The sequence below is a fragment of the Pleurodeles waltl genome, chromosome 2_2, assembly GCF_031143425.1.
Source record: "Pleurodeles waltl isolate 20211129_DDA chromosome 2_2, aPleWal1.hap1.20221129, whole genome shotgun sequence".
Lineage (NCBI taxonomy): Eukaryota > Metazoa > Chordata > Amphibia > Caudata > Salamandridae > Pleurodeles > Pleurodeles waltl.
The window spans coordinates 40,730,342-40,745,370 of NC_090439.1; positions in this window are offsets into that span (position 1 = coordinate 40,730,342).

Genomic DNA, 15,029 nt, shown 5'->3' on the forward strand with positions numbered 1-15,029 from the left:
TCAGTGTGCAAATCACGCACTGACCTGATCAGAGGTCACCTCGGATCAGGATGGAAGCTTGCTTGCAGCGTGATCCCTGAAGAGAAATGCTTTTGCATTCCTCTTCCAACCAGGAGGTGGGGCGGGAGAGACAAGAAAGTAAAGGAAAGGCCTTTCCTTTCCTTTCTTGTCTCCCACATCATTTCTGCTGAAATATTTCAGACAAGGGGAGTGGCCCCTTGGGCAAGGGCAACTCCCCAGGGGGGCAAATTATTTCTAGGCCCTTTCTGCCCTTCCTGGGGGCAGATCGCCTAATATTATTAGGCCAATCTGCCCCCAGGAGGGCAGAATAGCACTAGACACCAGGGAATTGTTTTTGTGCATATTTCAAATAAGGGGAGCAGCCCCTTGGAAAAGGGCCGCTCCTCAGGGTGGCAAATTATTTCTAGGCCATTTCTGCCCATCGGCCTAATATTATTAGGCCGATCTGCCCCCGGGGATGCATAAAACCACTAGACACCAGAGAATTTTTTTTTGTTGTTGCATATTTCCAAGAAGGGGTGCGGCCCTTTGGGCAAGGACTGCTCCCCAGGGGGACAAATTATTTCTAGGCCATTTTTGCCCTCCCTGGGGGGTACAAAACCACTAGACACCAGGGCTAATTATTATTTTTTATTTTTATTTTTTATGTTTGGGGGAAGGTCCCATTAGGCAAGGGTCGCTCCCGGGTTACCAAATTATTATTAGCCCATTTCTGCCCCCCCTGGGGGCAGATCGGCCTTGTGATATGCCCCTGGGGGGGCAGAAACCACTAGACACCAGGGATTATTTATTTTATTTCATACTTGCGCATAAGGGGAGTTGCCCTTGGGCAAGGGCCACTCCCCAGGGGAGCAAATTATTTTTAGGCCATTTCTGCCCCCCCGGGGCAGATCGGCCTAATATAATCAGGCTGATCTGCCCCTGCGGGGGCAAAAAAACGCTAGACACCAGGGATATTTTTTTTTTTTTTATGTTTGTGGAGCGACCCCCTTATGCAAGGGTTGCTCCCGGGCGGCCACAATATTTGTAGGCCATTTCTCCCCCCCGGGGGCAGATCGGCCTTGTGATCTGCCCCCGGGGGGCCAGAAACCACTAGACACCAGGGATTATTTATTTTATTTCATACTTGCGCATAAGGGGAGTTGCCCCTTGGGCAAGGGCCACAACCCAGGGGAGCAAATGATTTTTAGGCCATTTCTGCCCCCCCTGGGGGCAGATCGGCCTAATATAATCAGGCTGATATGCCCCTAGGGGGGCAGAAAACCACTAGACACCAGTGATATTTTTTTGTTTATTTTTATTTTTTTATGTTTGTGGAGCGACCCCTTAGGCAAGGGTTGCTGCCGGGCAGCCAAAATATTTGTAGGCCATTTCTCCCCCAAGGGGGCAGATCGACCTTGTGATCTGCCCCTGGGGGGCAGAAACCACTAGTAACCAGGGATTATTTATTTTATTCATACTTGCACATAAGGGGAGTGGCCTCTTGGGCAAGGGCCGCTCCCCAGGGTGGCACATGTTTTTTAGGCCATTTCTGCCCCCCGAGGGCAGATCGGCCTAATATTATTAGGCCGATCTGCCCCTGGGGGGGCATAAAACCACTAGATACCAGGGTTCATTTTTATGTTTATTTTTTTTATGTTTGGGGAGCGACCCAGGAGGCCAAATAATTTTTAGGCCATTTCAGCACCCCCTGGGGGCAGATAGGCCCTTAAATAATTAGGTGGATCTGCCCCCAAAGGGGGCAGAAACCTCTAGACACCATGGATTTGTGTGTGTGTTTTGTTTGGGGGGCAGTCCCTTGGGCAAGGGTCGCTCCCCATGGGGACACATACTGTTGGCAATAAATTCCCCCCTTGGGGGCAGATTGGCCTATGTTTGGAAGGGGGCAGAAAGCTCACCAGAGACCAGGGAAGATTTGTTTTTCAAAATAAGAGGTTGGGGGTATGGTCATACCCGCACCCCAAATAAATGGGGCCAAAGTTGTTCTGCCCATCAGTGGGCAGATTGGGCAATTACCCCCGATGTACCTAGATACATCTGAAAACTAAACGTCTGGTTGATTCCAGGGTGGTGTGCTTCACATGCACCCCGCACCATTTCCTTACCCACAATGCCCTGCAAGCCTGCAACTTTGCAGGAAAGCACACATTTTTCCCACATTTTTGTGAAGGAACCTTCCGGAATCTGCAGAAATCCACAAAATTCCTATCACCCAGCATTGTCTCATCCATAGCGATAAAAATGCTGCTGCACTTGTCAGCCTAAAATTTTTTTTGTTTCAAACTGCCCTTTTGGACCCGCTTTGGTTCCCCCTCAATTTCGACATGTTTTTGGCTCTTTCCTTTCACAGGCACTTGGCCCACCTACACAAGTGAGATATCATTTTTACCAGGAAGGGAACGTTGGGTGGTAGGAAATTTGTCTAGGTGCGGTGATCCCACACAGAAATGTGAAAAAAATTAGATTTTTTAGCTAAATTTGATGTTTGCTTAGGATTCTGGGTAAGAAAACATTGGGGGATCCACGCAAGTCGCACCTCCCTGGACTCTCTCGTGTGTCTAGTTTCCAGAAATGTCTGGGTTTGGTAGGTTTCCCTAGATGGCTGCTGAGCCCAGGACCAATAACGCAGGTACCCCCGCAAAAACAGTTAGTTTTGTATTTGATAATTTTGATGTGTCCAGAGAGTGTTTTGGGGTATTTCCTGTTGCGAGCATGAGGTACCATTTTTATCAGGAGACCTGGGGGAACGCTGGGTGGAAGGACATTTGTGGCTCCTCTCAGATTCCAGAGCTTTCTGTCACCGAAATGTGAGGAAAAAGTGTTTTTTAGCCAAATGTTGAGGTTTACAAAGGATTCTGGATAATTGAACCTGGTGAGAGCCCCACAGGTCACCCCATCTTGGATTCCCCTTGGTGTCTAGTTTTAAAAAATGCACAGGTTTGGTAGGTTTCCCTGGGTGCCGGTTGAGCTAGAGGCCAAAATCCACAGGTAGGCACTTTGCAAAAAACACCTATGTTTTCTTTGGGAAAATGTGATGTGTCCACGTTGTGTTTTAGGGCATTTCCTGTTGCGGGCGCTAGGCCTACCCACACAAGTGAGGTACCATTTTTATCTGAAGACTTAGGGAAACATAGAATAGAAAGACAAGTGTCATTGCCCCTCTCTGCATTTTTTCCTTCCAATATAAGACAGTGTGTAAAAAAGACATCTATTTGAGAAATGCCCTTGAATTCACATGCTAGTATGGGCACCCCCGAATTCAGAGATGTGCAAATACAGTAAACACTGCTCCTCAACACCTTATCTTGTGCCCATTTTGGAAATACAGAGGTTTTCTTGATACCTATGTTTCACTCTTTATATTTCAGCAAATTAATTGCTGTATACCCGGTATAGAATGAAAACCCACTGCTGGGTACAACTCATTTGTTTTTCTCTGGGTACCTATGGTTCTTGATGAACCTACAAGCCCTATATATCCCCTGGACCACAAGAGTCTGGCAGACGTAACAGTATATTGCTATAAAAAATCTGACATTGCAGGAAAAAGTTACAAATTAAAACGTAGAGAAAAATGGCAGTTTTTTTCACCTCAATTTCAATATCTTTTGATTTCAGTTGTTATTTTCTGTAGGAATCACTTGTAGGATCTACACAAATTATCCATTGCGGAATTCAGAATTTTGTCCACTTTTCAGAAATGTTTAGGTTTCTGGGATCCAGCATTGGTTTTACACTCTTTCTGTCACTGACTGGAAGGAGGCTGGAAGCACAAGAAATCGTAAGAATGGAGTATGTCCCAGTAAAATGACAAAATTGTGTTGAAAAATTTGGTTTTCTGATTCAAGTCTGCCTGTTCCTGAAAGCTGGGAAGCTGGTGATTTTAGCACTGCAAACCCTTTGTTGATGCCATTTTCAGGGGAAAAAACACAATCCCTAGGATGTTGGAAAAAAGGACGCAAATTTGGCGTGGGTAGCTTATGTGGACAAAAGGTTATGAGGGTCTAAACACGCCCTGCCCCAAAAAGCAAAGAAAATGGCCTGGCACCTGAGGGAGAAAAGTCCTGGCAGCGAAGGGGTTAAACTGAACAGCACTATGTGCATGCTTGCATCAAGTTGTTTCCTGGAAGAGGTCAGTCCTATATGAGCCATGTAGGTAAATGACTGCCACAGAAATATGAGGCAGATCCTAATTTGGAAGGTACACAAAGGGTACCGCAAAAATCAAGGTGGTGCAGGAGGATGTTAATGTTACCACAAGCTGCACCCCAATCTATTAAGGGATTGTTCTTTATAAAGATATTGTTGTGAAAACATTACCTTACATATGCCAGCAACGTCTGATACCCTAATGTCAGAGCATGGTTGCTGTTGGAAAGTGGATTATTGGTAAGGGCAGGTAAGTACCCACACTTAGCATTATGCCACTAACCCCCACCCAGTCCAGTCAGGTCTCAATAAATTAATCCCCGCTCAACCCTAGGTAGATTGGCAAAGAGCAACAAGGCTTAACTTAGGAGAAAGATGGGTGAAGCATTTAAAAATCACAAAACAGTCAATAAGTAAAACAAAAAACAAAATAAAAATGCAACACCAGTTCCCAAAAATCGATAGTATTTTTCTCTTTAAAATGACACCAAAATGTGAAAAATTGGAAAAGGGGAATTCATTTTTAAAGAATTAATGTTTTTTAGCGCATAGAAACAACTAGCGCTCAAAGGGTTAAAAACGGTCACACTGGACAGGGACAAAGTCCAGAGTTCAGGCCACCCACGATGTAACACTGTTACACTTACATTTAGAAATGTTTCTTGATATAGGAAAGTGGTTCACAGCACTAACCAAGGGTTCAGAGGCTTTGGTTTACCTCTTGGGGTCTGGGACTACAACTCCTACAATGCACCTCTTCAACATATGGAGTTGCTCCAAATGTCTCCAAACTTCTAGATCTTCTTCCAGGGGTCCTTTGTTGGTCCTTGAAGTGTCCACAACTTGATCCAAGGTTCCAAAAGCTCTGAGTTGCTCCTTGGGAGTTGGGACTACAATTCACAGAATCCACAAATGGCCACTAGACACTGGTCAGCTGGGCTCTTCTTGAAGGTCTTGAAACAGGGGACTCTGGGCAGCTCCATTGTACCTATAGCTTACAAGGAGACCACTCCTGGAGTTGCAGAAGGAAGGCAAACGCCTTTCCTTATTGAAACCTAAAGTGTGCAGCTGGTGCAGTCCTTGTGAGTGCAATGTCCAGGTACAGGCTAGGGATCCAGCAATGCAGTCCTTCTTCTCCAGTATCTTCTTCCAGCAGGGATCTGAAGTGTGGGTGTAGCTCTGCCATATTTATCCTTGCTCCTGGGCTGAAAAGCAGGTGGGGGTGACTATCCAATCACAGTCAGGCCACTTACCCCTTGGATGACCACTTCCTGAAAGATATGGCAAAAATCAATCCAAGGGAGCAACATTCTTTAAAAATCCAACATGGCTCAAACTGAATTTTAGAGGTTAGGTCTGGCTGAGCCCACACACTGGTGTGGCTACAAATCCTCAACACCACCCCTCTCTTCTCCTGTCCTCTCCTAATCTGATCAAGAGGGCCCCTGATTGTCTGGTGATACAGGAAATGGGGGAGGCCCTGAGCCGCTCCAAATGTCCTTCCATCCTTTGAAAACCAGTCTGGCTGCACTTCCCCCATCCTGTTTCACCTTCTGCTGATACAGATCTCCTGCCCCCAGACACATCCTTTGTGTTCTGCCCAGGTCACTTCACAACTCATCAAGGCAGCCTCGCCAGGCTGCAAGAGGCTGGCCATTTAGAGAAGGGCACTACAGAGCTAGAGTTGGCAACTTTCAGGTAGAGTTTTAAAACTCTTTACCTGAACTAGTTGTATTAAATCCATCAATGGCAAGTTCTTTTAATTCCAAAGTCGAATTTGCATATAACTTTAATTTAGAAGCAGCCAGCAAGGCAGGCCAGCCATTAAAATGACCCTGGGCACATCAGCAGTGCGCCTATGTTTGCTCACATTACTGTAATGTCTAAAAAGCTTAAAGGTGTGCTGGACTGTTGCTGAGCCACATTAAGGACAAGCAAATCACACAAACCACATGTGTTGTGATACCTAGGGGCAGACTAATGAAAAGTGGTGCTGCACCTAGTGCATCATCACTTTTCTTGCGCTCCTTAGTGCCTCCCTTAATGCCAACATGTGTGCGCTGTATTTAATAAATGGCACACCATGGTGGTAGTCAGGGAAGTAGCATCAGACTTTTTGATGCTAGATCGGTGCTTTGCAGGATTTGCATAAACAATTCTGACGCTAGTCCTGCAAAGCCCTCAGAGGCACATTGAAACCAATGGGAGCCCCCTTTTAATGCCTGCTCTGAGCAGACATTAAAAGTGCCCAACAAAATGATGCAAAGAAATGCCCTACATTTCTTTGCGCCATTTTTTCACCCTCCCAACACGGGAACGCCCCCTTTGCATACATTATGCCTGGCACAGGCATAATGAGGCACAAAGGGTTACAAACTAGTGCAATGCATTGCGTCACTTTGTAAATTTGGTGTGGCAATTTTGGATTAGTTGGGCCACATTAGCGTGAAAGAATTACACTACTGTTCTGCAAGGAGGTGCTAGGGGCTTTTCAAATCTGTATTGTCATTTCGGCCACCCTAAAAAAAATAACATATCCCTGAATAACATGACAGTATTGCTACAATAACATACAATTTGCAGGCAACTAAAGAGTTGCCACAGGTATATAAAGACAGTCGTCAGTTTTACATCCCCTTTCTGATGTGTGTCTGTACGTGTCTGGAGTTACTTCAATATCACCCACCATAGTTTGAATATTATGTCTTACTAGCACTGTGAATTTTCCTAGAGGGCAAAACTTTATAAGACTCAGTTGACCTCTCAGCTCTCAGAGCATCCAGTTGACTCTTGTTAAAAGAGCACACATGTGTGTCAATTTTATTACCACATGCTGGGAAATAGGAGGGTCTATACACAAACTGCATTTTGCAGTAGTAAAGAAGTACTGCAAAAGTAGCACTTCCATGAAGTAGTTCTCCTTTGAAGTCGCATAAAGTTTTGGAAAAAATAGAACAAGCTAGAGGAAACCAAATCATGGAAATGGAATTTTAAGGATAGACATATTTTAGGAATTACAAATAATCAAAAATGAAGATAAACATTTTAAAGAATTGAAAATTAATCAAAACCAAATAAATGAAAAAACAGGACCTTCTAAAGAATATTATTATATTGCTCATAGAAATATTAATGCACAGTAAAACTGCAACTAAATATGCAATAAGTAGCCAATCACAAACATTATCACAGATAGAGAAAAATATCTAAAAAAAAATTAAAACTTACAATTGTATTAAATATTTTGACAATTACTAAAACATGTTGGTTTGTAATTAAATAGTCTTTATATGAGGACAACCACAACTTTCACTCTCACACTTCTATCTCTTTCTCATCAATGATGTCATCAGTGATGCCATTTGAGATGTCCTCAGTGATATCATCAATGAGCAATGAGCATGAGTGATGTATTATGTGTGGTTATGTGAAGTGCATGTCAGTGGCAAAAGTATTCATTATCTCATTAATCTATATTATGAAATTCAGTGTTCCTTTGTTTTTTCAAATATGAATTTTGGTGTTATTTCCAAACCTAACTTTAGCACCACATAAACCTTTGTTTTTATCAGTGAATTTATAGATTTTATTTTTACAAAAGCTATGATCTTACTACCATACCTAGCTATGACATCACTTTTGCATTTGTTTTTTCCCAGTCAATTGCAGAAGTTTCTTAAGCATAATGTTAGATCTTACTTAAAAAAAAAAAATCTAAGTATGCTGTCACTTTAACTTTAACTTTTTTCAGTGCATTTTTTGCTATTTTTGAACATTTTCAGCCAACTTTCCCACTGAGCAATGCTATTGGCTGTGCGAAACGGGGGACTGAAATCAGGACCTGGTCTCTGGTGGGTGGCCAACCCCTTGCTGCACAATGTCTTGGGCCATGTGCAATGGGAGGTTGGACAAAGGACCTGGCCTAAGGTTGGGCCCTCATCCAAACCTCACTGCAGGTAGACCTGAGATATGCACAGTGTTTGGCCATGCATAGTTGGAAGTTGGCACAAGGCCTGGACCCACTTTAGGAAGCCAACGCCATGTTGTTCAAGGCTTGCAGAGTGGAAGTTTGGCTGCAGGGACTGGCCTTGAGCCCAGCCCTGTGGACAGGTTCACTGTGGGTTGCCAATCACTTGCTGAACTCTGTCCAGGACTTCAGCCAATCTCCCACATGCAGCAAAGCCCTGTTAATACTCAACCCACATTTCATTTATTATTTTTCTCTAATCTTCTTCACCAGTAGTAGCGTACTCCCAGGGTAAAGGTGCAAAAGCTGTGCATTCATGGAAGTAGGGCACAGTGCAAGTTTCACTCAGAGAAGCTTGCAATGTACCACAATACAACTGAGGCAACGTGACTTCTGTGGGTGGTGTTCAGTCCTGCTTGAGTCCTGCTGTGTTGGCAGAATAAAAAAATACATTTTGTTTAGTTTTTAGTCCCTAGACAGGGCTCCCCCCAAACGTGTTGAGAGAGTAAAGTATCCCCATCCTGCTCTCTTGTATTATTGTTTTCAAAGAAATTCTGAATATGCAGACCAAGTCCCTGAGTCCTGGAATGGTGGATGCAAAAGGTTTTAGCAGTTTGCAGCCATCCAGTCAGATTACTGTGTGACCTGTACAGGTCCTGTGATAGGTACAATTCTGATGGGAGAAAAAGCTCCCTCATCCAATCAAAGAACACAATTTTTGTATTCTTAGGACTTCTAGCATGACCAACCATCTAGCTATATATATTGTATTAACCCCTTAATGACCAAATTGAGCACCTCAAAAATTGGCTCAACTGCTTTACACCAAGTTGCAATAAGTAAGCATATTGTTTTGGCAAATTTTGCCTAATTCTATTCAACCATTTTCTCAACCTGCAACAGAAGTTTCCTAGGGGAATTAATTTTGGAAATCAGTGTTTTGAGACCCCCCAATTTCTTGCCAACAGCTTGATGAATCACCTGAAAATTTCCATGAAGGAGCTGAGATAGATAGTCTTTTTTGGCGGAAAGTTTGTGCAGATTCATCAAACAGAGCCAAAATTACTAATAAAATAATAAAATCTCTTCCTATGGAAACTGTGACCTAACTAGAACTACACAGTCACAACTGTCACTTTGTAATATACTGAAGTGATTTGGGGTCAAGACTGACAGAAATACCCTTCTGGGTCAGAAAGCATGGATGTAAAGCCATGCCCTAATACATTCATTTGATTACACCTTTATGAAATACCTGATCTAGCTATTGGCAAAATGATTGTCGTTTGGATTACTTAGCCATTTACTGCCCAACTATATCACTGCCACACAGTATTAGCCAATTAGCCATTATTACCAGCCCTTGCTGGGTAGTGCACAGACTTGTCATCAATAATGTAATTTCAAATATTGCCGTGAAGCTATCAGTGATGTCATAGAACATGTCAAGGACTGATGTAACATGTGTAGTGTCTTGCATGTTTTAGGATAGAAACGTTATGGCTCCCCGAGGACTCTGTATTAGTGTATTAGTGTGACATAATCACCAGAATAGTATGCATGAGAGCTTTACTTTAGAATGTTAGAGTTAACTGTTACACAGAGAGGAAAAAAGAGGTGTGATTTATAGCTCCATGTGTGGCTTAGTCATTCAGCGTGTACTAGGCTGGGGAAGCCCTACTACTGGTAGAGAGATAGGGTATAGGTAACTCAAAGAAGAAAGTGTTCTCCTGGAGAGTTTGCTTAAAAGTCTGAAGGACCCAAATAGATGTCTACACCCAAAAATAAGTTGTTTCAGATGTGGATTTACATTTCCATATAACGGAAAGTATCCCACCACTGGTCAGATATGCAAAGGCTGTGGTAAAGATAACCATTTCATTGTCAAACTTTTCTTCAGCCTTAATAAAAGGAGAAAGTGACGGAAGTGATTGTGCTGTGTCAGTGCTTACCTCAGAAAAAGTGCACATGTCGGATTGGTTGCCAGTGAGAAGAAAAGTCAAAGAAAAGTGGACATGTCAAAATAACAAAATCATTAAAAAAATAGGAAGAAGAAACCTAAAAATAAATGGTTGTTTAATACTTTTCGTCGATGGTGGTGCTTTGATAAATATATTGCCTGAAGAAAAGAAAAATTAACTGTCTCCATTACCACGGCTAATGCCATCAAAGACCAAAGTATACAGTTGGTCTGCATAAACATCTATGAAGAGTAAAGGTTTGTTTATGATGACACTGAAACATAAGAAAACAAAAGTCCAAGCACTGATTCACTTCAAGTGCCTGCTTGCTCACTTTCAGCAGAGCTGTTGACATGAGACTGATTTTAATGAATTACAACATATATGCTCATCATGAAATAGTAAGTCAGTTCCCTTCATTGTTTCATGGTTTCAGAATGTTAAATACTATGAAAGTAAAACTGCACATTAATAAAGATGTTTGTCCTGTTGCTCAGAGATATAGACAAGTTGCTTTTCATTTACAAGAAGCTGTTGGAAAAGAACTTTAATCAATACTTAAGCATGACATTGATGAGGTTTCCACTGTTCATCGCCATGGGTTTCTCCTCTAGTAGTGCCTAGAAAGGACCATGAAGGAGCTGTGCGCATTTAGGTTGACATGTGCCAAGAGAACAAAGCAATTCAATGAGAGTGAAATAAAGGGCCGCACATTGCAGACATGATTACACAATTAAATGGTGCCCAGATCTTTTTTCAACTTGATTTGAATAAAGGATATCACCAGTTAGAACTATAAGAAAACTGGCGATCTATTACAACTTTTTCTACGCATGGTGATTTCTTTATATACAAGACTAAGGGCTTGACTTAGAACTTGGTGGATGGAATTCTTCGTCACAAATGTGACGGATATCCCATATGCCATATTATAATCCCCATATCCCCATATAATTGAATTGTAATGACGTGGACAGGATATCTGTCATGCTTGTGATGGAGTATTCCCCTCTTCTAAGTTCTAAATCAGGCCCTTAGATTTGATATGTCATCAACAGCAGAAATTTTCTAAGACATCATATAACACATCATACAACTTGTTGTGAATGAATATAATTATGACAATAACATATTGGTTTTCGGAGCTGCATAGAAGAAGCATGATAGAGCCCTCTCACAAGTATGTAAAAAACTTAGTGATGCAGGCTTGACTTTAAATGCTGACAAGTGTAAGTTCAATAAAACAAAATTTTAATTCTTTAGCCATATACTTTCTGATGTGGGCATGATGGCTTACCCTGCAAAAGTACTGTGTGTCTGTGTGGATCAATAGTATTCACTTCAGAAAATAGCAATACTTCTAGAAGTAGCCTTACTGCTGCTCATCGGTGCCTATCGAAGCAGTTATGTTTTTCCTATTTTTGGTTTTGTCCAATTTTTTAATCCATCCGAGCCCTCAAATATTGTTTATGAAGATTAAAAAATACTTTTTCGTAAGAATTGTAAAAAAAGAACATGTTTTTGTTTTATAAAAATGCAAAACACAAAAAAAGACAGAATTCTTGGAGGAGCTATCCTATATCATTATTTCCTAACAGGTAATTGCATCTTCACTCTTGTGATGGAATTTCACTCTTGTAGGATTCCAGAGAGAGTAATCAAACATAAACATCACTTTCTCCTGCCTCCAATGTGCCCTTCCTAGACTAACAGGAGCTCTAGTGAACTGTGCAGACAGACTGCTGTCTGTTCTGAGGCATTTGTTTTGCATGTGTAAGTAAAGTCTGTACTAGTCTGTAGATGGACACATACTTTGCTGATAATTTCAGTTTAGGTTTACATGGATGAACTGTAGGGTTAGGAGATATTCTGAATCTCAAGAGATACAAGTTTGGAAGAGAAATCACAACCTTGCATATGCTATTAAGAACCTGCATTGTATGACTGATGTGATTACTCACCTGTACAGAGGTAGTGACCTGTCTGCTAAGACTTCTTCCCAGTGTGTTAAATGCACATTGTAGTCTGTGTGGAAACATCTACATCTACATCCCTCTCGTGGGGAGAAAGTTGTGTGTGATAAGGTGTAGGAAGTGACTCGCTTTTTCACTGACATCTCTGTCCCGGTGAACAAGTGTGTATGGTACGGTGTAAAAAGAGACTATCCTCTCAGCTAATACATTGGTATTGTAGAACAGATATGGTTGAAGTCACTGTAAATATGTTGGCCTTTCTTCTCAGACCTTCCCCATGGTGTCAGGTGTATGTAGTTCAGTGAGGAAAAACTGACCTCCTCCCAAGGTGACATGAGTGCATGGCAGTGTGTGGAAAGAGAGAAATATTTTTGTTGACACATACCCAGGGTGATGACCATGGTAGTAGGGTGTGAGGAGGGACTGGCCTTTCTGTTCACATATCTCCCCAGGGTGACCCTTGTTTTTTTAGGGAATTCCTATGATTTTCTGGATCCCAAGACAACCATGGGCAACAGGTTTATCCTGGTCTTGCTGGACCATGCCAAACTGTACCCAGAAGCCATTTCTTTGAGGTTAATCACCTCCCCGGTGGTGGGACATGCTTTGATAGGGGCTTTTACCCGCATGGGGTTCCCCGAGGAGGTGGTATCTGATAGAGATACCAAGTTCATATCAACTCATATAAAGTCTCTGTCGAAGGAGTGAGGAGTGACATATAAGTGCACCACTCCTTCTCACCACCAAAGAAATGGTCTGGTTGAGATATTCAACTGCACCTTGAAAAGCATGATCATGGGCCTGTCAGAGCCCTTGATGTGTAAATGATATGTCCTCTTGCCATGACTTCTGTTCGCCTACAGGGAGGTACCTCAAAAGGGACTTGGATTTAGACCTTTTGAGTTACTGTAAAGCCACCCTGTCAGGAGACTTTTGAGTCTGGTTGGGGAGGCTTGAAGAAAGTCTCGAGTAGCCCCCCACCCAGGATGTATTCAGTTACATGCTGGCTTTTAGGAACCATAAAGCCCACTTCAGGAAGCTCATCCAAAAGAACCTGGAAGCAAGCCAAGAAGACATGAAGCACTGGTATGAACAGAATGCCACTCTGGATGAGTTTCAGCCTGGCCATAAAGTTTGGGTGATGGCCCCAGTTGAGCCTAGGGCTCTCCAAGATAAGTGGACTGGGCCACTTGAGTTAGTGGAGCACAAGAGTGATATCACCTATCTGGTGAACTTTTGGACTCCCCAGAACCCTTTGAGGGTCCTACAAGTCAATCGCCTCAAGCCTCATTTGATAGAACAGAGGTACCAATGCTCTTTGCAACAGATGTTGGGGTAAAGGAGGAGAGTGAGCTTCTTCCTGACCTCCTGTTTGCCAAAGAGAAAGAGGGTTCAGTAGAGGGAGTGAACCTCTCCCTCTCAATGACTCCAAAGCAACAGAGGGACTGTCGCCAGGTGTTTGGGATAGTTTGCCTCACTATTTTCCTTAATCCCGGGGTCACTCATTTGTATACACATGATGTGGATACTGGGAACATTCCTCCTGTGAAGCATAAAGTTTACAGAGTGACTGACAAGGTCAGGGCCAACTTGAAAGATGAGGTATTACAAATCTTAGCTTTTAGGGTTATTCAGCTCTTGGGCCAGTCCTGTGGTCTTAGTCTCAAAGGCTGCTGCTCCTGGTGCAACTACAGAACTCAGGTTCTGTGTGGATTACCGGGGAATCAATGCAGTCAAGACTGACACGCACTCCATCCCCGAGCTGCCAAATATCTAAGTACTTTGGATTTAACCTCTGGATATTGGCAGATTGCTCTGACTCAGGGGGCTAAGGAGAGGTCTGCATTTTCTACCTCAGAGAGGCACTACCAGTTTAGGGTGATGCCCTTTGGGATAGCAAATACCCCTGCCACCATTCAGAGGTTGGTCAACCAGGTGTTGGCTGGATTGGATGATTTCAGTGCATCCTATCTGGATGAAAGTGCTGTGTTCAGCTCCACTTGGGAGGAACACTTGCAGCACCTCTGCAGAGTTGTGGAGGCCCTGCAGAAGGCAGGTCTAACTATTAAGGCAAGCAAGTGCCAAATAGGGCAGGGTTCTGTGGTGTACTTGGGTCACCAGGTGGAATTGGCCAGGTGGCACCCCTACAGCCGAAGATTGACACCATTTTGGCCTGGGAGTCTCCCAAGACCCAGACTGAGGTGCAAGCTTTTCTGGGTCTCACATGGTACCATAGGAGGTTTGTCAAATGGTATGGCACTATTGTTGCTACCTTGACTGAGTTAACCTCCAAAAAGCAGCCCATAAAGGTGATCTGGGGTGAAGCTTGCCAGACAGCTTTTGATGCCCTGAAGGCAGCCATGTGCATAGCACCCATGCTGAAGGCACCTGACGTCTCTAAGGAATTTGTCATGCAGACTGATGCTTCAGAGCATGGTGGGGGATCAGTGTTGTCACAGATAAATATATAGGGCCTAGACCAGCCTGTAGACTCCATTAACTCATTAATAAGAGGTTACATCGCCCAGAACGTAGATGGATTTCAATTGAGCTGGAAGCATTTGCTGTGGTCTGTGCGCTGAGAAGCTAAGATCCTACTTGTTTGGGACTCACTTCCGGTTTCATACCGACCACAGGCCCCTTACATGGTTAATGCAGATGAGGTGTGGGAGTCAAAAACTGTTGAGGTGGTCCATTTCCCTACATGGAATGGACTTCATGGTGAAACACCGCCCTGAAACAGAACACGCCAATGCTGATGGTCTGTTCAGATTCTTCTGCTTTAATGATGAGAACTCCCATGAGGTTGGGTAGTTTCCCCCACTTACAGCTGGGAGGACACATGTTAGACCTGGCATGTGTCTCCACTGCTCTTTTTGCCTCTGCTTCCCATGTTTTAACTTTGTGCTGGACTCTGTTTTTGCTGTTTCTGGTACTCTGGGCACATTACCACTGCTG